The sequence below is a fragment of the Strix aluco genome, chromosome Z, assembly GCF_031877795.1.
Source record: "Strix aluco isolate bStrAlu1 chromosome Z, bStrAlu1.hap1, whole genome shotgun sequence".
Classification (NCBI taxonomy): Eukaryota; Metazoa; Chordata; class Aves; order Strigiformes; family Strigidae; genus Strix; species Strix aluco.
The window spans coordinates 75,153,027-75,175,841 of record NC_133971.1 but is presented as its reverse complement, the minus strand read 5'-3'; the positions used below and the strand labels follow the sequence as shown (position 1 = coordinate 75,175,841).

Here is a 22,815-nt window from a genome sequence, read left to right as displayed (position 1 = left end):
AAGGTGGGCTGCTGATCCTTGGCTAAGAGCATTGGAATGTGGGCTCTTTATCCCTGGGTAGCAGCGTAGCAAGTTGGGCTCTTTATCCCTGGCAGCAGTGCAGCAAGATGAGCTATTAATCTCTGGCTACCAGCACAGGAAGGTGGGCTCTTTATCCCTGGCTAACAGCACAGCAAAGTGGGCTCTTTGTCCCTGGCTAACAGTGCAGTAAAGTGGGCTGCTGATCCTTGGCCAAGAGCATAGGAAGGTGGCCTCTTTGTCCCTGGCTAACAGTGCAGCAAGATGAGCTATTTACCTCTGGCTAAGAGTGCAGCAAGTTGGGCTGCTGATCCTGGGAAAACAGCGTAGCATGTTGGGCTCTTTATCCCTGGCTAACACTGCAGGAAGGTGGGCTGCTGATCCTTGGCTAAGAGTGTAGGAAGGTGGGCTCTTTATCCCTGGCTAACAGTACAGTACGATGGGCTCTTCATCTCTGGCTAGCAGTGCAGCAAGGTGGGCTCTTTGTCCCTGGCTAACAGTGCAGGAAGGTGGTCTATTTATCCATGGTAAGAGTGCAGCAAGTTAGGCTCTTTATCCGTGGCAAACAGTGTAGCAAGTTGGACTATTAATCTCAGGCTAACAGTGCAGGAAAATCGTCTCTTTATGCGTGGCTACCAGTGCGGGAAGTTGGGCGCTTTATCCCTGGCTAACAGTGCAGCAAGATGAGCTATTTATCTCTGGCTAACAGTGCAGCAAGGTGGGCTCCAGATTCTTGGATAACAGCGCAGCAAGATGGGCTCTTTGTCCCTAGCTAACAGTGCAGCAAGATGAGCTATTTATCTCTGGCTAACAGTGCAGCAAGATGGGCCATTTATCTCTTGGCTAGCAGCACAGCAAGGTGGGCTCTTAATCCCTGGCTAACAGCACAGCAAGGTGGGCTGCTGATCCTTAGCTAAGAGCGTAGGAAGGTAGGCTATTTATCCCTGGCTAACAGCGCAGGAAGGTGGGCTCTTTGTCCCTAGCTAATAGTACAGCAAGATGGGCTCTTCTTCACTGGCTAACAGTGCAGCAAGATGAGCTGCTCCTATCTTTGCTACCAATGCAGCAAGGTGGGCTCTTAATCCCTGGCTAACAGCACAGTAAAGTGGGCTGCTTATCCCTGGCTAAGAGCGTCGGAATGTGGGCACTTTATACCTGGCTAATAACGCAGGAAGGCGGGCTGCTGATCTTTGGCTAAGAGCGTAGGAAGGTGGGCTCTTTATCCCTGGCTAACAGCACAGCAAGTTGGGCTCTTCATCTCTGACTAACAGTGCAGCAAGATGAGCTATTGATCTCTTGGCTAGCAGCTCAGCAAGGTGGGCTCTTAATCCCTGGCTAACAGCACAGCAAGGTGGGCTGCTGTTCCTTGGATAACAGTGCAGGAAGGTGGGCTCTTTATCCCTGGCTAACAGCGCAGGCATATGGGCTCTTTATCCGTGGCAAACAGTGTAGCAGGTTGGACTATTAATCTCAGGCTAACAGTGTAGGAAGATCGTCTCTTTATCCTTGGCTAAGAGCGTAGGAAGGTGGGCTCTTTATCCCTGGCTAACAGTGCAGCAAGATGAGCTATTTATCTCTGGCTAACAGTGCAGCAAGGTGGGCTCCTGATCCTTGGATAACAGTGTAGCAAGTTGGGCTCTTTATCTCTGGCTAACAGTGCAGGAATGTCGACTCTTTATCCCTGGCTAACAGAGCAAGTAAGTGGGCTTTTTAGCCCTTGTTAACAGTGCAGTACGTTGGGCTATTCATCTCTGGCTAGCAGCACAGCAAGGTAGGCTCTTTCTCCCTGGCAAACAGTGCAGCAAGTTGGGCTCTTCATCTCTGTCTAACACTACAGGAACTTACGCTGCTGATCCTTGGCTAAGAGCGTAGGAAGGTGGGCTCTTTATCCCTGGCTAACACCGCAGGAAGGTGGGCTGCTGATCCTTGGCTATGAGCGTAGGAAGGTGGGCTCTTTATCCCTGGCTAACAGTACGGCAAGATGGGCTCTTTGTCTCTGGCTAACAGTGCAGCAAGGTGGTGTATTTATCCATGGTAAGAGCGCAGCAAGTTACGCTCTTTATCCGTGGCAAACAGTGTAGCACGTTGGACTATTAATCTCAGGCTAACAGTGCAGGAAGATCATCTCTTTATCTGTGGCTACCAGCGCAGGAGGGTGGGCTCTTTATCCCTGGTTAACAGCGTAGCAAGTTGGGCTCTTTATTCCTGGCAAACAGTGTAGCAAGTTGGACTATTAATCTCAGGCTAACAGTGCAGCAAGGTGGGCTCCTGATACTTGGATAACAGTGTAGCATGTTGTGCTCTTTATCCGTGGTTAATAGTGCAGGAATGTCGGCTCTTCATCCTTGGCTAACAGAGCAGCAAGTTGGGCTCTTTATCCATGGCTAACAGTGCAACAAGATGAGCTATTTATCTCTTGGCTACCAGCGCAGGAATGTGGGCTCTTTATCCCTAGCTAACAGCGCTGGAAGAAGGACTATTTATCCCTGGCCAGCTGTGCAGGAATATGGGCTCATTATCCCTGGCAAACAGTGCAGCAAGTTGGGCTCTTTATCTCTGGCTAACAGTGCAGAAAGGTGGTCTCTTTATCCATGGTATTTGTGCAGCAAGTTAGGCTCTTTATCCGTGGCAAACAGTGTAGCAATTTGGACTATTAATCTCAGGCTAACAGTGCAGGAAGATCGTCTCTTTATCTGTGGCTACCAGCGCAGGAAGTTGGGCTCTTTATCCCTGGCTAACAGTGCAGCAAGATGAGCTACTTTTCTCCTGGCTACCAGCGCAGCAAGGGGGGCTCTAAATCCCTGGCTAAGAGCACAGCTAGGTGGGCTGCTGATCCTTGGCTAAGAGCGTAGGAAGGTGGGCTCTTTATCCCTGGCTAACAATACAGTACGATGGGCTCTTCATCTCTGGCTAACAGTGCAGCAAGGTGGGCTCTTTGTCCCTGGCTAACAGTGCAGGAACGTGGTCTATTTATCCACGGTAAGAGTGCAGCAAGTTAGGCTCTTTATCCGTGGCAAACAATGTAGCAAGTTGGACTATTAATCTCAGGCTAACAGTGCAGGAAAATCGTCTCTTTATGCGTGGCTACCAGTGCGGGAAGTTGGGCTCTTTATCCCTGGCAAGCAGTGCAGCAAGATGAGCTATTTATCTCTGGCTAACAGTGCAGCAAGATGGGCTCCTGATTCTTGGATAACAGCACAGCAAGGTGGACTGTTTTTCCCTAGCTAACAGTGCAGCAAGATGAGCTATTTATCTCTGGCTAACAGTGCAGCAAGGTGGGCTGCTGATCCTGGGAAAACAGCGTGGCATGTTGGGCTCTTTATATCTGGCTAACAGTGTAGGAATGTCGGCTCTTTATCCCTGGCTAACAGTGCAGTAAGTTGTGCTATTTATCTCTGGCTAGCAGCGCAGCAAGATGGTCTATTTATCCCTGGCTAACAGAGCAGGTAAGTGGGCTCTTTATCCCTTGTTAACAGCGCAGTAGGTTAGGCTATTTAGCTCTGTCTAGCAGCAGAGTAATGTAGGCTCTTTATCCCTGGCTAACAGTGCAGCAAGGTGGGCTCTTTGTCCCTGGCTAACAGCGCAGGAACGTGGTCTATTTATCCATGGTAAGAGTGCAGCAAGTTAGGCTCTTTATCCGTGGCAAACAGTGTAGCAAGTTGGACTATTAATCTCAGGCTAACAGTGCAGGAACATCGTCTCTTTTTCCGTGGCTACCAGAGCAGGAAGGTGGGCTCTTCATCTCTGGCTAACAGCGCTGGAAGATGAGCTATTTATCTCTGGCTAACAGTGCAGCAAGGTGGACTCCTTATCCTTGGCTAACAGCGTAACAAGTTGGGCTCTTTATCCGTGGCTAACAGAGCAGGTAAGTGGGCTCTTTTGTCCTTGTTAACAGTGCTGTAATTTGGGCTATTAATCTCTTTCTAGCAGTGTAGGAAGGTGGTCTCTTCATCCCCGGCTAACAGTGGAGCAAGGTGGGCCCTTTATCCCTGGCTAGCAGCGCAGGAATTTGGTCTCTTTATCCCTGGATCACATCGAAGGAAGTTGGGCTCTTAATCCCTGGCTAACAGCGCAGCAATTTGTGCTCTTTCTGCCTGGCGAACAGTGCCGGAAGTTGGGCTCTTTTTCTCTGGCTAACAGTGTCGCTTTATAGACAGACAAAGCGACATACACAGACTCACATGGGTGAAGAAACGGCTAGTATTTTTATTACTAAAAGCATGCATTTTTATGTATTTCAGGTGCCAGAGTGTTACAATGTAACTATTCAAAAAGTTGTTTTTAACATTCTCACTGGATAACCTTGATCAGTTTCCTCCCTGCATGCTTCATCCTGCTATGTAGTCAGTAACTCCTTGAAAGTTTTCTGCTTTAACCAAAGCTTCCTTATCTCAAGGGTACACCGGAATCTTGTCAAGGTCAAACTCTTCTTCAACCAGGTTATCGGCAAACCAGCTGCTTTCCCCGACAGTAGCCCAAGGGAATGGTATCTATGTGTGTACATTAAAAAAAAGGAAAAGAGGTATGGTTAATTAGAATGTAATGGCGAACATGGAACCTGAGCATAATGTAAATGTTATGGAATGAGGGGTGGATACTGTCCCAGTTTCAGCTGGGACAGAGCTAATTTTTCTTCTCAGCAGCTAAAACAGGGCTGTGTTTCAGATCCAGTATGGGATTTGGTATGAGAATAAAGTTGATAATGCAGCGATGCTTTCAGTTGCTGCTAAGGAATCAAGGACTTTCCCACATCCCATGTCCTGCCCGTGTGCAGGTGCACAAAAAGCTGAGAGGGAGCACAGCCATAGCGATGGACCCAAATTGGCCACTGAAATATTCTGTATCATACGACGTCATGCTCAGTGTATAGAGGAGGGTTGGCCAGGAAGTTTGCTCTCCCTCTCTTCCACGGTTGCAGCTCCCGGATTTTCTCTCCTCTGAGATCGCTAACCAGGAAGGGCTGAGCATCGGTCGGTGGGTGGTGAGCAATCACGCTGTGCATCACTTGTTTGTATATTCTATTATTGCTATAATTATTATAAGTATTTTAATCTCATTTAAATTTTTAGATTGTTTTTATCTCAACCTACAAGTTTCCTTACCTTTACCCATCCAGTTGCCTCCACCAACCCCTGTGCAGAGAACGTGAGTGAGCGGCTGTGTGGTGTTTGGCTGTCGGTCAGGTTTAAACAACGATATGGCCAAAATGAAAAAAAAATACTGACCAAAGTCAATCATCTTGTGATCCTGTAAATAGCAATCCTGAGTAAGACCCTTTGAGCTCTCCGGGATCACAGCAGGCTGTGACCCAGTATCTCTGAGTTGGGATGCCTCTCAGGGTAGATATCACGAGGATTTCAAATAATAGATTTCTTGAGGATTTCAAAGGAAGATTTCCAAGATCATCTGCTGATAGATGCCAGTGAAGATAAAGGGTTCGAAGATCATCTGCTGACAAATGCTGATGATGCAGAATAGTGAGTAATTCACTACAATCAGATTTCTTCAAAGTTTCAAAGATCGTTTGGTACCAATAATTTACTATCATAGGTTAAATTCTGTATGTGTGTGTGTGTGTGTTTGTGTTTACGCATTCGATTTAGGGAAGTTTGTAGTGTTGACTATAACAACTTTTTTAAATCACTCTGATAATTGGTTGATGATTAAATATTGTTAAAAACTGTTCAATCTAATCTTGTGGTTTACCGTAACAGTGTTAATAAATCTTTAATTGCTGCTACCTCAAATTGTGTAGGATCCATAATCACTCGTTCCCCCACAAATTGGTGTAATAACTCAACAAGAGTTACCATTTATATTAATAAGAATTACCCTTTATATTTTTTCCATTAGACATAAACTGTTGACCAAGTCTGCGACTAAGCCTGGATCCAGCCTCACCTAGACGTCTCTCTGAGAAGGAGTTTAGAAAGCAAGGGGGTCCATTCTGAACTTTGTGACTCAACAGGAGGGTCTCCCTTACCTTTTTATGTCTCTGGTCTCTGTGTAAATAATTTTAAATAAATTCTAACTTGATTTTCCTTTGTATGTTTCTTCCATGTAGTAAGTTATAGAGTCAACGTTGCCATCGAACTTTGCGAAGTCACACTTCTATAACATCACATTAAAATCACTTTTTGCTAATACCTTCCACAGTGTCTCTTCAAGTGATCTAAAACACCCACCCACAACACACCTGCCCGGGGGCCCAGGGGCCCTGAGGACCCCCTACCAGGCGGTGGCCTGGGCCAGCTGGCAGGTGACAGTGTGGACCTGGGCAGGCTCACGGGACACTGGCAGCGCCATGACAGAGGGCAGCACTCAGGCAGGGACCAGCGGTGACATGGCTGGGGTGGTGAAGCTCCCGCTGGGCACCTCTGATGCTGTCAGAAGCTGGAAGGGAACCTCTCTGCAGGGGGAAGCGAAGAGGGGTGATGGGGTGAGAGCCTGGCGGGCAGAGCTGGCGGGGGAGTTCCCTGGAGAGCAGGAGCCTGAGGAGGAGCAGGAGCCTGCTACTGCATCTGCCATGGTGGTTGGGCAGTGCGGGGTCTGTTTGGGGCAAACAGGGTTTTGGGGGTCTGGCCCCATGGTGATCATTCCACCAGCACCTGCTTCAGCCAGCCTTACAGGGTTTTGCTTCTTCACACCACAAATCCCATCTCAGCGGTTCCCCATCCTGCTGGGTTCCTGTCTCCAATGAGTATTTCCCATCCCCACAATGGTTTCCCATGTCAATGACGATTTCTCAACCCCATGATGGTTTCCGATCCCAACAATCTCCCCAGATCTGCAATCTCCCATTGCAAGCATGATTTTTTTGGGGACGTGAATTTTGTGTCCAAGGGGAAGGGATGGGGCCGGCACTGGTGGCCCTACGATACTGACATGTGTGTGCTGCCCCATCCTGCCCCATCCGTGGGGATGAGCAGGGGCTTGGGGTGCTTTTGGGTTGGTGTTGTCCTCTCCCTCTCCACTCCCAACTGTGGTAGAACTGGTGCTGGTACCGCTACATGGGGAGCTGTCACCAAAATTTGGCAACTGGCTCGTGCTGACCAAGGAGAGAGGCTGGGACACAACGTACAGGATTACAAAGGGAATTCTTTTATTCATGCCCATGCATGTGCAATTTCAGACACAAATGCAGATGCAGATGCCATTCCGGCTGCAGATACCACTGCAGATGCAAATACTATTCCAGATGGAACTACAGAAAGGATTTGCACTGCGGACACCACTGCAGATGCATTATCAATGCAGATACAGTTACAGGTACAGTTACAGGTCCAGGCACCATTAGAGAGACAGATACTGGCACTATCAGAAATACAGGCACTGGCTCCATCACCCGTGTCAATATAATTACAGACACAGACTCACACTGAATTGCAGATACAGTTGCAGATGAGGCACAAAACAGCTACAATTCCAGATACACAGACAGTTCCAGATGCAGTTTAGGGTACAAGTACAGTCACAGATAAAAGGACGCATTCAACGAGACAAGCAGCGGCAGATACAGCAAGTGGCACCATGACTGACTGAGGTACCGTGAGACAGAGGAGCCATTACACATATACAGCACCAGCACAGAGCTGTGCTGCCACAGGCAGAGGTAACTAACAGGTAGCTGCACGAACAGCCACCGACAGAGATAGGGATGAGGATATAGAGATGGATACAAATACAGTGACAGACGTTGGTACAACGCCAGAGATGGGCAAAATTACACATTGTTCTTTCTCTACACAGGCAGAGAAAGAGCTATAGATATGGGCACTGGAACACACTCAGATGCAATTGCTGACACAGATACAGTCGGAGGTACAGATACAATTACACATACAGGTACCAGTTCCACCACGTGTACCAATAAACACGTCCCAGGTGCTGTAAGGAACTGAAGGAATTGATGCCTCAAACATTCATCGACACAGAAAGCCTCCAGGACAAGCTGTGGCCTTTGGATTAGTCGAAGGAATGTCCCCCAGGGAAGCGGGAGCATATCGAAGGCTGCACCCCCCACTCCCTTGCAGCTGCACTGACAAACTCCTCAGATGAGCCTCGAAGGGGGGAAACTGGACTGAGTGAAACCAGGTGTCTCCCCTCAGGCACAAGTACCCCTAAGCCCGACACTCTGAGGCTCTGCTGTGCAAGCCAGACACCGTGCTTGCCCTGCTAATGACTTCGCACCTTCGCTGCTGAAGTGGTAACAAGAACTGGTAAGAGGGGATCACCTCTGGGGTGACCGATAAGAAGCGTGAAGTCAGCAAAAATCTCTGGGAACAGAGGAAAAGCCAAAGCTGGGCAGGGCGAGTACGACCACTCACCAACTCAACTGGAACCCCCGCTCCACCTTTATCCTCGTCTCTCATGGAAATGAGTTTGTGGAATCCCTGCCCCTCCTCGTCTAGTATGCTAATCAGCTGATAAAATGAACTTACAAGGGGACAGAAACTTTGCTGGGTGTGCACCCACCACCCAAGATCACTGGACCTGAGACAGTGCTGGATCCAGGGGTGCTGATCCGGATTGCTTTGACTCTCTTTCTTCCTTTCCCTTTCCCTTCCCCTTCCCCTTCCCCTTCCCCTTCCCCTTCCCCTTCCCCTTCCCCTCCCTTCCTTCTCAGAGATTTATAAGAGACCATGTTGCTTATTATCCTTTTCCAAGTCTAAATTGCTTTCTACTGCCAATAAAACATTTTAACTGGTTGTCTGGTGTTGTTTCACCTTAATTTAACCCGAGGGGATCACTGAACCGTTGTGACTCTCTGGGCTTCCAGTCCGGGTCACGACAGATGCCACCACTGCAGATGCAGATACCACTGCAGATACCACTGCAGATGCAGATACCACTGCAGATGGCCCTGCAGAATGAAATACCCTTGCAGACACCTTTGCAGACACACGGTCCATCCCTCCTAACCCTGCAGATGCAGAAACCAATGCTAACAGCATGGCAGACGCAGACGCCATCGCAGACTGACACACCCCGGCAGACGCACACGCCGTTACAGACGCCAAACCAGCTGCAGGTCCCTCGGAAGCCAATTCAGCTGCAGACAGGTACCACCGCAGACCCCACTGCAGATGTCATTCCAGGAGCAAACACCAACAGCGAGCACTGCAGGTGAACACCCGACTGAAGATGGGGACACCACGGCAGATGCCCCCACAGCTGCCACGGCCATTGCAGGAACCCTTGCAGATGTCACTGCGGACGCAGACACCCCTGCCGATGCCACTGCAGGGGCAGACACTGTTGCAGACACTATTTTCCCTCAGACACTACTGCCTGCACCACACCGTAGATGCTGTTGCGCTTTGCATTCCTGCGCAGGTACCACTGCAGGTGGAGGTGCTTTGGCAGATCCCACTCCAGGCGCAGACACGCCTGCAGACGGCATTGCAGGTGAACGTGCAGTTGCGGATGGAGACGCTGATCACTGCACCAGCCAGAAAGCGCCTGGAAACTTCATCTCTCTTCACTGCCCATTTCCCGCTCGAGCTCAACACCCTGGGGCCAGCACAGGCCACAGTGCCTGCGGGAAGCAGCCTCAGCTCCCCGGGGCTGGCTGGCCCACGGTACAGGATGAGGTCCCTGTCGGGGCAGTCCCCCAGCACCGCAGGTGGGTCAGGGGCTGAGCCCCTTCCTTAGGGCAGTCCCAGTGATGCCGCTGGGGTGGGGGATCCGGTCTGCACCCCGGGCAGGCGCTGAGCTGGGGGCACCCTCTGGGAGCACCCACCATGCCAGCCCCCATCCCCAACATCCCCCAGCTCTGCACCAGACTCCAAGCTGGGCGAGCGGCAGGAGACACCCACTAGGACATCTGCTTTGTTTTCCATCCCCCTCATCCTCACCCCAATGCTCCCAACTACGTCCTCACTGACTGTCAGGCCTGCAGCATCATACCTCTCCCTCACATCGCCTGCCAGCCCTTCCCTTGCCTGCCCTGCCTGCGGAGCAACACCTCCAGCCTTAGAACCATCAAGGAGATCGGTACCTCAGCCCCCTCGGTTCTGCCAACCTCCATCCCTGGTTACGGGCACAGCGAGGAGCCATCTGCTGACATCAACACCACTGGCACGACCACAACTGTGGGGAAACATCATAACGGGGGTTCAGCAAGCCTGGGCGAGTGTCCCTGCCCTCGCCTGGCTGATGTGTGCCCAGTACAGCCCACAGCCAGAGTATTTACCAAATACTTGGGGCCATCTCTCCTGTTTGCACTCCCACAAGACAGTCCCCTCCCGATTTGCGACCCCGTCCCTTTGGCATAGCAGCTCACCCCGCAGGCATCGCCCCGGCCACGAGCTCCCCACGTGCCTGGCACAGAGCCAGGGGACGTTGGCAATGGGGACTGGCTCAGTGGGTGCCCCTGTAGGGTCCCACCACCCCAGCACGGCTCCTTCTCCCTCACTCAGGGCTGCTGATGGCTCCGTGCAGATGTTTCTTTGACCCCCGCAGCCATTGCCTGCATCTCTCAGGGGCCACAAAGAGTTACTGTGCTCAACAGAGGGACAAAAGAAAAGCAAAGCCTAGAACCCAACGTAAAGGGACCTCAGTGCCAGAGGATGAACTCCTCTCCCAGTGCTGCTGCAGAAGCTCTTGGTGCCATCAGGCCTTTGGGCCGGCAAAGCCCCCTCCCTCACAGGCCAAGGGGGCTCAGGCTCCTGCCTCGCTGCCAGGGGATTTCCAGGAGGAGGTCTGGCATCAGGAGAGGGGCTGCTGTTCCAGGGTACCCCGGCACTCGCCCCACTCCCCCAGCCACAGCAGCGGTGGCTTTCGGTGCTGGAGCAGAGGCCATAGCAGCTGCCGGTGCCCAAGCCTGTCCCGAGCGCAGGGAAGACTTTGCTGGTGAGGAGCGATCTGGTGAAGGCACTGCCCGAGTTGCTGGGCTTGAAATCACTGCTGGGCCAGGTGGCCACCGAGGAGTCCTTGTTCAGGAGGGGGGACAGTGATGTTGGGGCACTGTCCATCTTTGGAGAGCTGCAGAGCAGGGAGTCTCCAATGCTGCAGAAGAAGGTCACAGCTGCTGCCTGCACCTTCCAACCCAGCTGGTCCACTAGCTCCTCCACTGCCTCCCTCTTGGCCCCACGTTTTTTCTTGGAGCCCTTCCTGCAGAGCTGGACCACCCTGAAGCTCTCACCACCCGGGTGGCTTTGGCAGCCGAGGTCCTCAAAGGCCCCGCGGCTGCCCTCCATACTCTCGTACTCCTCCAGCGCACAGCACTTGCTCAGCAGCTCAGGGAAGCACGACGTGTATTTCTGCACATCCGAAGGCAGCTTGTGGCCCAGCCACAGGGTTCAGATGGAGGCGATGGTGCTGAAGGGGCTGAACATCCTCGTGATGGTCTCAGGGAAGTTCTTCTGGAGCAGCAGCAGCATGTCCTGCTCCTGCGGCACCAGATCCCAGGCCAGCAGCAGTTTGCTGAGGGGGATGCTCAGCAGGAATGTGAGGACAGGGACTCACCACCTCAATTTGGTGCCCTCCTTCTTCACCTCCAGCAGCTCCGAGAACTGCAGGGCACAGAGCGTGAGCCACCAGTCGCGCATCAGGTATTTCACCAATGGGAGAGAGGGGACCACCGTGTCCCTGTGACAGCTCTGCCGTCTTCCTGCCAAGCCTGACCTTTCTCCCAGAGATGGTGCAATTCCTTTTTCCTCTGCAGCTCAGCGAGCAGGTCCCTGCTCAGCCAAGCCCCCTTCTGCCCCGCTCGCTTGACACCTGACACAGGGCAGTTGCCTGCTCCCGAGCTCCTCAGAGGTGCTTCTTCAACCCTGTCCACCTCCATCTGGTGCGCTCCTCCTTCACCTCCAGCAGCTCTGAGCACTGCAGGGCACAGAGCGTGAGCCAGTAGTCGCGCATCAGGTATATCACCAACGGGAGAGAGGGGGCCACCATGTCCCTGTGAGTCTCCCCCGGCAGGGACCACTCTAAACCCGTCCTTTAGGCAGGCTGCAACCCCATCAACCTGAAGTCACGGCAAGGCAATATCCCCCTTTCACATGAGCATCTCTGGGGTTCGCAGAAGGTCCCCAGTCCCCCCTGGACCGCGACAACAAGCTGCAGCTTTCCCGTACGTCACACCACCAGCACCTTCCTGCAGAGTTTGGTTGAGGAATGATCTCTCCCAAAGGAGCCTGGGAGTACCATGGGCAGAAGAGGTGAATCCAGCCCTGGGGTTGGTTTGAGGACTGTTCACCACTTCCCCAGCCACCCTCCCTGGCTGGAGAACTGCTGCAGCACATTGAACGCAAAGAGCAGAGCCCAGCTCTGCACCATCAGCACTTCACCGGGACACAGACAGCCTGAGTAGAGCCTGGACCTCCCAGTACACTCCACCAGAGACAGCCAGAGCACACCCAGACACTCCGACATCCTCCACATGAAGGCCAATTCCCACCCCAGCTGGCCAGCGCCATGGGCTGCCTACCTTCTTGAAGGACATCAGCAGTTTGAGGCTGATGAAGCCCATCTTGTTCTTCCGGAGGAAAGGATCCTTGGCCAGGTTCTTGTCAGAGAGACAGAACTCCACCTGTGACACAATCCTCCAGACTAGCTGCGCGTCAGGGATGGAGCAGTTGCAGCCCAACAGATCAGCCCCCAAATCACCATGCGCATCGCAGAAGCTCCTGGAAGAGCAGCAGGTACACAGGTGTGAGTTGGTGGCCTTGGGGATAGGCAATAGTCATAAATGCATTTGCCATGTGGCACAGGGAGGCTGTGGGTGGCATTGAGGCCATGACCCAGGCAGCTCATAGTCCCCACTCAGCTCAGCTGGATCAACTGCTTCTTTTTCCCTGCATTGGGTTTATGTGACCAGGTTTTGGTACTGGGGTAGGGGCAGGCTACAGGGCAATGGGGGCTGTGGTCAGTTTGCCTCCTTCCTCCTCAGGGGAAGGAGTCCTCACACTCTTCCCCTGTTCCAGCGTGAAGTCCCACCCACGAGAGACAGTCATCTCTGAACTTCTCCAGCGTGAGCCCTTCCTCACAAACTGCTCCAGCCTGGGTCCTTTCCACAGGGTGCTTCTGTGAGAAGATGCCAGAAGCTTCCCCCACATCCAGCAGAGCAAGCTGCAGCCAGCTCCTAGACAGACCGTTGGCCAAAGCTGAGCCCATCAGCGACGGTGCTAGCCCCACGGAGAGCTGCCCACACGGGAGCAGGAGGACCCACACTAGAGCAGTCTGTTTCTGAAGGACCGCACCCTGTGGAAAGGACCCAGCTACCATAAACAAGGCTGGCCTTGCATTTCTGACACTGACCGTTTGCCTCTGCAGGTGCTTACCAGCCACGCTGAACTGCCCGCTGCCGTGGTTCTTTTCTGTGGTCGTTCATGGCTTTCCCATGAAGTTCAGGAAGCGAACCAGGCAGTGTCCGAGATGACTTTGGAAGTCTACATCAAGATGCCTGACTGGGCCCTGAAAAGCTGAGCTGAGCGAGGAGCCTGCCTTTGCGCAGAGGTGGCGAGGAGAAAGAGCCCCCTAGAGAAGACGCCAAGGGGCCTCAAAAAGGCTCCTTGGGGAACAAGGCCAACGCACAGCTGGCAGGGGAGGCAGCAAGGCTGAGCCGCTGCCAGACCATGAGGTACGGAGTGGGCTGATGCTGCCTGGGGCGTCAGGTTGGGGCAGTAGCAGGGACATGCCCCAGCACGGCCAGTGGGGCACCGAGCAGCATGGGGAAGACAACAGAGGCTTCTGAAGAAAAGCCCCATGGACTGCAAAGCCCCCCTTCTGGGGGCTGGGTTGCAGTGAAAGCTTGGATTGATCTCTTGGCCAAAAGCACTGGCTCGGGCAGACTGGCACAAATTAGGGGCAGCTGGGGTTGACAGCAGCCCTGACTCCGCCACACCACTGGGAACAGCCACTGCAAGGCTCCCCATGCCCCCCCAGACCCTGGGGGCTGCTTCTCCCAGCACAGCCCAGCGGGGATCCACACACTCTCTTCTTGCAGAACGCCGCCAGCTTCAGCATGGGATGCTGCTCTTTCTTCCTCCTCCCCAACATCATCTTAGCTCTCTGGCTCACCAAGCACTTCCACCCCATCCACAACCTGCTCATGCCAGCGGTCAGCACGGGCTGGGTGGGCTGCCCATGGCAGGGGACATGTGGGCTCCTTCTCAGCCCCCCAGTGTTTTCTACTTCTCCCTCCGCAGCTCTGCAGGAGCAGACCTGTCTCTTCCACATCTTCTGTGTCATGGCACTCAAGCCCCAGGCCGTGGGTCTGCTGGGTGCATCACTTCCAGATTTTACCAAACATTGAGTTTTAAGTATATCTCTAAATATATTGTTCTAATCTTTATTCATTATTTCCAGATTTTTCTGAACATCAAGAGGTTTTTTCCCAGCATATTTGTGAAAATGTATTTTTTAATCTTTGGTACGGAAGAAAATATTGATGACACTGAACTCTGACAAGCTAAGCATTTGCCTTATTATCTTGAGGGGTTTGGTGGTGGTGGTTTTCTGGTTAATAGTTAAGTACTTTCCAATCCCTGCAGACTAAACTGATTTATGGTATTTCAGTGAATAAGCAGGGCATTACCTAGCTATTATGCATTCATTCTTCCCTACCTTGTGTTTTTTTGGATAAGATTTTTTTACAGTAGGCAGTGACTTTTAGCCAAGACCCAGTAGAGTGCTTGATGTGCCAACTACATGTAACTCTCACTATCTTATTAAATCACACAAATGTACTTGTGAGTAGGAGATTTAGGCCAATACAGTTATGACCATCTATTACTAGTCAATAACAGAGATTATCTTTTTAAAAAAATACGCTTTCTTCTGTGTCCAGAGCAACTGTTCCGTGAACACCGTGCTTTGCTGAACTGGAGATCACTGATCCTATCCTAATCACATGATCTTTTTCAATAGTAACAAATTACACAGACAAGCCAATGAACTAAGTATGCTACAAAAAAATGAGGATACCAACCAAGAGCACTAAGCAGAGGTATATATAAACATTGCACACAGGAAAGTAACCTCTGCATTCAACAGAACACAGGCATTGCTGAAGTCAAGAGTACTGCCAGCACACGCATTAAGCGTAGCAAACACAACTGTTGATATAAAAGCCATTCCCTTCCACTCCTGAATTTGCAGTGGAAGTGTTCTAGCTTACCTCGATAAATGCTCAAGCTTCTGTCGATGACCAGTATAGCAGCTCTGAATCAGAGGATAATTGTAGAATGGTCTAGACAAATGCATGTCATCATCTACAGGCAATAAAGTAAACGCAAGTTAAAGAAGTAACATCACATTTTTAAACTAAAATTTTGGACTAAAAAGACAGAAGATTGTACAAGCTAAGCCTCAAGCACAGGCAAGACTCCAATTTTGAAAGAAGCCAGTCCTGTTTCTGCCTTTGCTAAAAGGGATGTAAGACACCAGACTCAATTCCTTCTTGTCTCAAGTGCCATTTCAAGTTGATGTAGCATTCAGAATATGTAGTGTAAGCTGAAGTTCGCTATAAAAAAATCCCAACAATTCTCAAAGGGAAGGTTTTTAAACATGTCGCATGAGCATTTGTAAGACAATTAAGGCCGACAACTGAATTTCTAATCTATCCAAATAAAGAAGTTTTTCCAAGGTGTGTTTCTTCCTCAAGCAATAAATAAAAAGTTCAAAACATGTAGGTAATGCTTTTACTGTAGAAACAAGCATTACAGTATTTCTTGTTTAATAGTAATGTGTTTGAAATTACAAGTATTTCAAGCTGTGGACACAAGCAACTCCTTGAAGTCAGAGGCATACTGTTCTTTCTAAAAAGCATCCAGGAAAGAAACTGCTTGCATTGCTCTACGCTATTTGAAAAAACACAGTAGTCTCAGTTTCACGAACAGAATTTCAACACACGCTGCAACTGAACCAACACGACTTGTTATCGATGAAATATTTACAGAAACAGGGCTGAGCATGTGTTCATAGGAATCACTTACTGGAGAGTCTCCTTGTCACAAATGGGTTACAGTTTAGGCTTACCTACACCCTCTGGAAGGAGACTGGGTCGACAGAACCAGGTGACCACTTGTGCATACCAAGAAATGAGGTCAGTTACCACCTGCTGATTTGTCAAGTCTGTAAAACCTGAAAAAAGGCATAAGATGATTTTTGTTATGCAATTCCTTTAATTTTGACAAAACTCCCTTCATCATCTTAAACAGAAAGTATAAAAATAACACAGTAGAAATCTTTGTCTTTCCATTTTTCACTCTGTATCACTTCCTTATTTGAAGAAAAAACCCACAACCACCACCAAAACAAAAAGCAATCCCTATAAAGAGCCACATTCACTGAAGGCTAAAATAAAAAAAAATAAAGCCTGAACTTTTAAATACACTCATGAATAAGACATGTCTTTTTCACATAACAGAGGCTTTTACTACAGCAAAGGGATATTCTTTTTTTTTCCCCTCAATAGTGCAAGGGCAACTAACAACACAAAAAGCTATAGAAACCCAATTTACTTACTTCAGAAGTTACTCATTTATGCTTCCTTTATATTTTTTAGCAATTTGCAATACAATATTTGCATGCAATTATAAATTGCTAGCTAAGAATTGCTCTGCTGATTGAGGTTGCCAATTAAATTCAGACACCAGAGTAAAAAGAGTAGATTTATTTTACTGTTAATAATTAAAAGATATAACCAAGTAATACAGAAAATGAGCAATAAGAAAAATACAGAATAGTACACTTAATCATTACTACATACAGTTAATTACAGAAAAATAAGAATAAGCAAGGTAATGCACCTAATCATTACTACACGATGGGGAGGATAGTGATTAAGGAAGATCCATCCCCACTTGCACCCGTTCCCACCATCCAGACCCGCAGGCGCTGGGCAGCCCCGGGTGCAGCGAGGATTTGCTGAGCCTTTCCCGGCGAGTGGGAAATCCTGTGCGCTGCGTCATAGCTGAGGCATCCAGAGTCGCTGTGAGCGGGTCCAGCCTTATATACCCAAAAATCAGCAAGTCAGAAAGACTTGCACTTTTCTTTGAGCAGAAACATCTGGTTTCATCCTCCTGTTGGATTCCACCCAGAGCCTGGCCAGGGCTCGGCAGGGAGAACCAAGGGAGTTTCTAACAAGGCCAAACACTTGGGTTCTCAGCCTTGAACAAGGCTGAACAAGGGAAGTTGGGTACATTCTCATGACATTTCATCCTCACTACTGATTATATTCTGTCCAGGCTGCATCTGCCACTAGTGAGCATTCATATTTCATTAATGATCAGATACTAATAATTAACACTAATGGTAATACAGATTTTACTAATTAGCAGATACTAATAATGGATAACGTTTGGTTGTGAGGTTCATCTAGAGGTCAACTTTGTTTCAGGGCCTATTATTCAGGCCCTAGCACCACAAGAATGAAAAAGAATGGTTTTCAGCATTACTGCACTCAGTTGCTGTAATTTCAACCCAGCTGCTTACACAGCTTCTTGCTGAATGCAGCCTCCCCTACCCACTTGCATGAACTCCACAACAGTTTTCCTGAACTTATGCATATTAAGTGGTATTCCCAACTTCTCAGATTTAAGCCCCTTCTCCCAGCTAAATTTGACTGTCTTCCAGTCATCAACAATGACAAAAGCTCTTTTTTCCACAATTACAACCCAAGCATCATTCTAAATATTAATAAAACATACCAAAGGTTTAGCAATGCTATTACAAACCTTTTTCAGTAAGCTCTTGTGCTTCTGTTGGAAAAAAATTCAAGACTGTGCTAAGGTTGCTCAAAAGCAACTGGCAGCGCTGATGAGACTGGAATGTCTGTGGGTCAATGTAGTTGCAAGAGCCATCAAAAAGCAGAACCTTTTCAAGACAAAATATTAAATCATCAGCCTACGGAACAACTTCAGAGTTTCAAAAGTTCACTGCAAGAACTGCATGCACTGTCATATCCCAGAAGATTACTGAATAAGCTCAGTTAGAAGGAATGATATTATGTTTGCAGAGTGGCTACACTAGTACTCGCGTATTTGATCAAATTCATCCGTTGTATAGATCACTTTGTTCCCTGTCCACTCAAGAACAAACTAGCACAGAGGAACATACCCGAGTTGTGTTTTCTCCTCTAAAGGAAGATTTTTGCTCCACGATCCACCCGAGACTCCTCCCAGGCATGTCCTGGAGTCTTTCCACCTCTCCTTTGGGGAGGCCTAATCTTGGGTAGCAGCCCCAGACTCCTCCAAGGAAGATACCCAAGAGGTTTTTTCTCCCTCAAAGGACACTCTCTTCTCTGGGATCTGCCCAAGATTCCTCACAGACATGTCCCACACTGTCTTGAGCCCTGCTTCAGGGACCTGAGATCCCAGGTAGCAGCCTTAGACTCCTCCAAGAAAGCCACCTGAAATGTTTTTTATCTATAGAGCCACCTCCTGGGGTTTCGGTACATCTAAAAGTTAATACCAGATGTGAAAGAAATAACTCTGGTGACTTTTTCTTCTAGTCCTGTCACCAAAATATGCTACTGCTCCTTCCTGCCACTCACTTAAAAACTTGTCACATCATTCTTCACTAGAGGGGAACATAAATAATTTGCTTTCTGGGACAAATACTTCACGTATACATTACTACCTCCTCACTGGTACAATGATTCAACGGTGAAATAGTGAACATCAGGATTACTGGGAGAATTCTACAAGAACACGTTGCCTGGTAGTTTTCTTGACAGGTTTTTCACACAGTTTCAGCCCCAAGACTTCCCTTCCCACACCAACAAAGGTAGCGACCCCAAGCTGAGATCCTCTCCCCATCCTCACGCTCTCAACCTCTCCCTGAACCACGTCCTCCTGCAGAAGCTGCACTCTCCGGGCACTGAAATCAAAGGGACATTGGATCCTTTTCTACTCGCTGAGGAGGGCTGGCTGTGGGGTTTTCACCTCCAGACTGAACTATGTCCTCCCATATGCCCTGCCCTCTTCTGCTAAGGCACAGGCATGAGGGGAGGCCTCACCCTGACACCCCAGCAGGCGCTGACCCCAGGGCCACACAGGGAGGTCCCCCACACCTCCCCTTGCCCCAAACCCCCCCAGCTTCCCCCCACGCCATCCCCTCTGCCACACACAGCCCCAGCTCCCCACGCCCCACGGCACCCTCCCCCCAGACCTGTCACACACAAACAACTGCCACAGCTTCCCCTGCCATGCACAGGGACCCTCGGAGCTCCCCCTGCACAGACCCCACTGTCACACGCAGGCAGCCTCCACAGCTGCCCCCACACCACCCCGGGGGGGTCTCCACAGCTCTTTCCTTTCTCAAAGACTTCCTCAGCTGTGTCCCCCCATACAATGATATCATCAATGAACTGCAGGTGTTCTGGAGCCCCACCTTTCTCCAGTGCAGTATGGACCAGTCTATGGCAAATGGTGGAGCTGTGTTTCCACCCCTGGGGCAATCAATTCCAGGTGTACTGGATACCCCTCCAAGTGAACGCAAACTGTGGCCTGCACTCTGGTGCTATTGGGATGGAGAAGAACGCGTTAGCGATGTCAGTTGTGGCGTACCACTTGGCTGCCTTCGACTCCAGCTCATACTGGAGCTCTAGCATGTCTGGCACTGCAGCACTCATCGCTGGCGTAACTTCATTCAGGCCACGGTAGTCCACGGTCAGTCTCCATTCGCCACTAGGTTTTCTCACTGGCTATATAGGGCTGTTGAAAGGTGAATGAGTCTTGCTGATCACCTTCTGGCTTTCTAGTCAACGGATCAGCTGATGGATGGGGACCAGGGAATCTCGGTTAGTGCGGTACTGCCGCCGGTGCACCGTCTTGGTAGCAATTGGCACTCGCTGCTCTTCAACCTTAAGCAACCCCACCACCGAGGGGTCCTCTGAGAGGCCGGGTAAGGTGGACAATTGCTCAACCTCCTCCAGGGCAGCTATACCAAAGGCCCACCGGTACCCTTTTGGGTCTTTAAAGTACCCTCTCCTGAGGTAATCTATACCTAGGATCACAGGGCATCTGGGCCAGTCACAATGGGGTGCTTATGCCAGTCCTTCCCAGTCAAGTTTACTTCAGCCTCTAATAGGGTCAGCTGTTGGGACCCCCCTGTCACTCCAGAGAGGCAGATGGGTTCAACCCCACTGTGGCTTGATGGCATCAGGGTGCACTGTGCGCCAGTGTCTACCAAGGCCTTATATTCTTGTGGTTCTGATGTGCCAGGCTATCAGATCCACACCTTCCAGTAAATCCGATTATCCCTTTCCTCCACCTGGCTGGAGGCAGGGCCCCTCTAATCCTGCTCACCATCACTCACTTGATCTAAGAGTGACTCCTGCAAGAATGACTCACTGGTCCCCTCAAGAGGGTCAAGCATAATGTTGGCCATTCTATTCTGTCTGGGGGATTTCCAACTGGACACTGGAGCTGCATCTCTCTTGGAAGACTCCCCTTTCATGGTGGTCTTCCCTTTCAGCTGCTGTACTCGTGCAGCTAGGGCAGAAGTGGGCTGTCCATGCCACCTCCTCGTTTTCCCCATGGTCGCGGAGGAAGAACACAGGGTGCCCTGTGGTGTGTGCCTTCCACTGCCCTTCTCTTGGGTGGGGAAGCGCCTGCTTCTAATAGCTGAGACATCTGTCCATGCAGGTGGAATGTAGGACATGTCCTCTTCCATTTTTTGGAGCTCTGAGACAGTTCCTCTACAGCTGAAACCAAAGCATGTTGGGAGGAAGGGAGACTTCCCTCATATTGCCAGAGCTGGCCAATCACTTCGTCCACTCTCTGAGTCTGGAATGTACTTTGGAATGTGCCTCTGGTCCACTTTGCAGGAACTTCCGCCACATCAACTGTGTGCAAGGGGCCTGATCTGGATCCATTGGTGACCGCTCATCATTCAGATCACCACAGACCATGTCAAACGCAGCCATTTCCCTGAGGTTTTGAATGCCTTTCTCCATGTTGGTCCACTTGCCTAACCGACATAGAGCATCATCCTTGTAGGGGTACCTCTCCCTCACACCGAGCAGGAGTCGCCTCCAAAGGCTGAGGGTTTGAGCCTGTTTCCCTATTGCCTTGTCAATACCAGCCTGCTTGGCTAAAGGTCCCAGCTGCTTGGCCTCTCTCCCCTCCAATTCCAAACCAGCACCTCCACTACCCCAGCATCAGGGCAGCCAGGTGCAAATTTGCTCGCTTGGAAGGTGGCCGAAATTCTTCCGCATATCTCGTAACTCACTCAGGGATAGAGATCGGATGGTTACCTCCGGCTCTTCCTCCTGCTCTCGTGATGGGCCTGGTTCATCACCACCCTGTACACTGCGAGGGGATTTTTTGGAATATTTGGTTTTCTGTGTCGGGGCGACTGATATTGGTACTGCTTGTCCCTCTGGCTCAGCTGCTGTGCTGGTGGAGGCAACTGGTACTGGCACTGCCTGTCCCCCTGGCCCAGCTGCTGTACCAGCAGGTTCACTTTCAGACCCTGCAGCCCTTTTTCCCCCTTGAGGGCAGTGATCAGTGTTAAGGGCGATGCGGTAAGCATGGGCAAGCCCCCAGCACATCGCAGCGAGTTGTGTCTCTCAGGGTTTGTCACATTGGCAGCACACCTTTTCCAAACACTCCACCAGTTTATCAGGGCTCTGCATTTGTTCGGGAGTGAAATCCCAAAGCATTGGGGGTGACCACTGACTCAGGCACTTGCCCATCTTTTCCCACACACCTTGCCATTTATAACTACCTGCCCTCGGGGCAGGTTTCCGGGTGGTGCCATTATTGGAGAAGTACCGCATGGCCCAAAACAAGATCTGGCAGACATTCAGAAAGCATTGTGCCGTGAACACAGTGGCCTGGATGCTCCAAGGATAGCTAAAACTCTCAAAAACCGAGAGGATCTCTTCCCCTGGCTCACCCATAGAGGGGGTGAGACCCCTAACAAAAGCCCAGGCAGCAAACAGGTACCGGTTCACCCCCACAAGCAGTGATATAAGCACATTATAAGCAGTCTGCAGCCAGTACAGCAAAACAAAACCTTTGACACATTTTCCACTGATAACAAACACCAGCACTGGGAATGCACAGTGGATATAAGGATTAATCCAGCCCCACCACGCAAGCAAGTTGGCCAGCACTGCAAATGTTCCTTATCAAACAATGCAAACAGAAACAGAAAAATTACACCTAACAGATTGCTCTAACACACCTTCTCCTTTTGTCCTTATCTCAGCCCTCTCGTTGCCCCACGTTGGGCGCCAAAAGTTGTGGTGGTTTAGCCCCTGCCGGGGTCTGAGACCACGCAGCCGCTGCCCCTCCCCCATAAAGGGAGTGAAATACAAAGCCCCGGGGCTGAGATAAGGAGAGGTTTAATACAACAGTGCAACAGCAACAGAACAAACAACAACAATAACAATAACAGTAACAGTGATAACAATGAACAGAGCAAGATATCTACCAATACAGCAGTGAGAACAGAGCGATGGCATAACACACGTGTTAACCGACTCTCTCGCGCTGCCGCGCTTTGGCGCCAGGACATGACGTCAGCATGGTATATGAATAACCCGGCTAGAGCTTCCCCCCACTGCTGGGGAAACTTAACCCTATCCTGGCTAAACCAGGACATGGTGTTAGCCACACGGTGGAGATCTTATTTCGCTTTCTCTGTAAGCACTCTGGGTGATGTCAGTGAAGGATCGCCTCACAAAATACCAAACAAGCTATGCAGGTCATCATTAGTTAGGCCCAACAATGGCTGTATTCAATTTATGGCTCCCAATAGTTTCTGTAAATCATTTAAAGTCTTAACATCAGTTTTAAGTTTAACCTGCTGTGGGACAATGGCCTGTTCACAAATTCT

The 22,815-nt window shown here is 50.2% G+C and overlaps 1 long non-coding RNA gene and 1 pseudogene across 1 annotated transcript; one reads left to right on the top strand and one right to left on the bottom strand.

Moving 5' to 3' along the window:
- The first annotated feature begins 5,214 nt into the window (after positions 1-5,214).
- On the top strand, positions 5,215-6,054 carry LOC141917906 (uncharacterized). The gene is made up of 2 exons (XR_012621513.1): positions 5,215-5,495; positions 5,872-6,054. It is a non-coding gene; the product is annotated as an uncharacterized LOC141917906 (long non-coding RNA).
- Positions 6,055-10,553: 4,499 nt separating this feature from the next.
- Positions 10,554-12,977, bottom strand: LOC141918819 (uncharacterized; annotated as a pseudogene).
- Between the last annotated feature and the right edge of the window lie 9,838 nt (positions 12,978-22,815).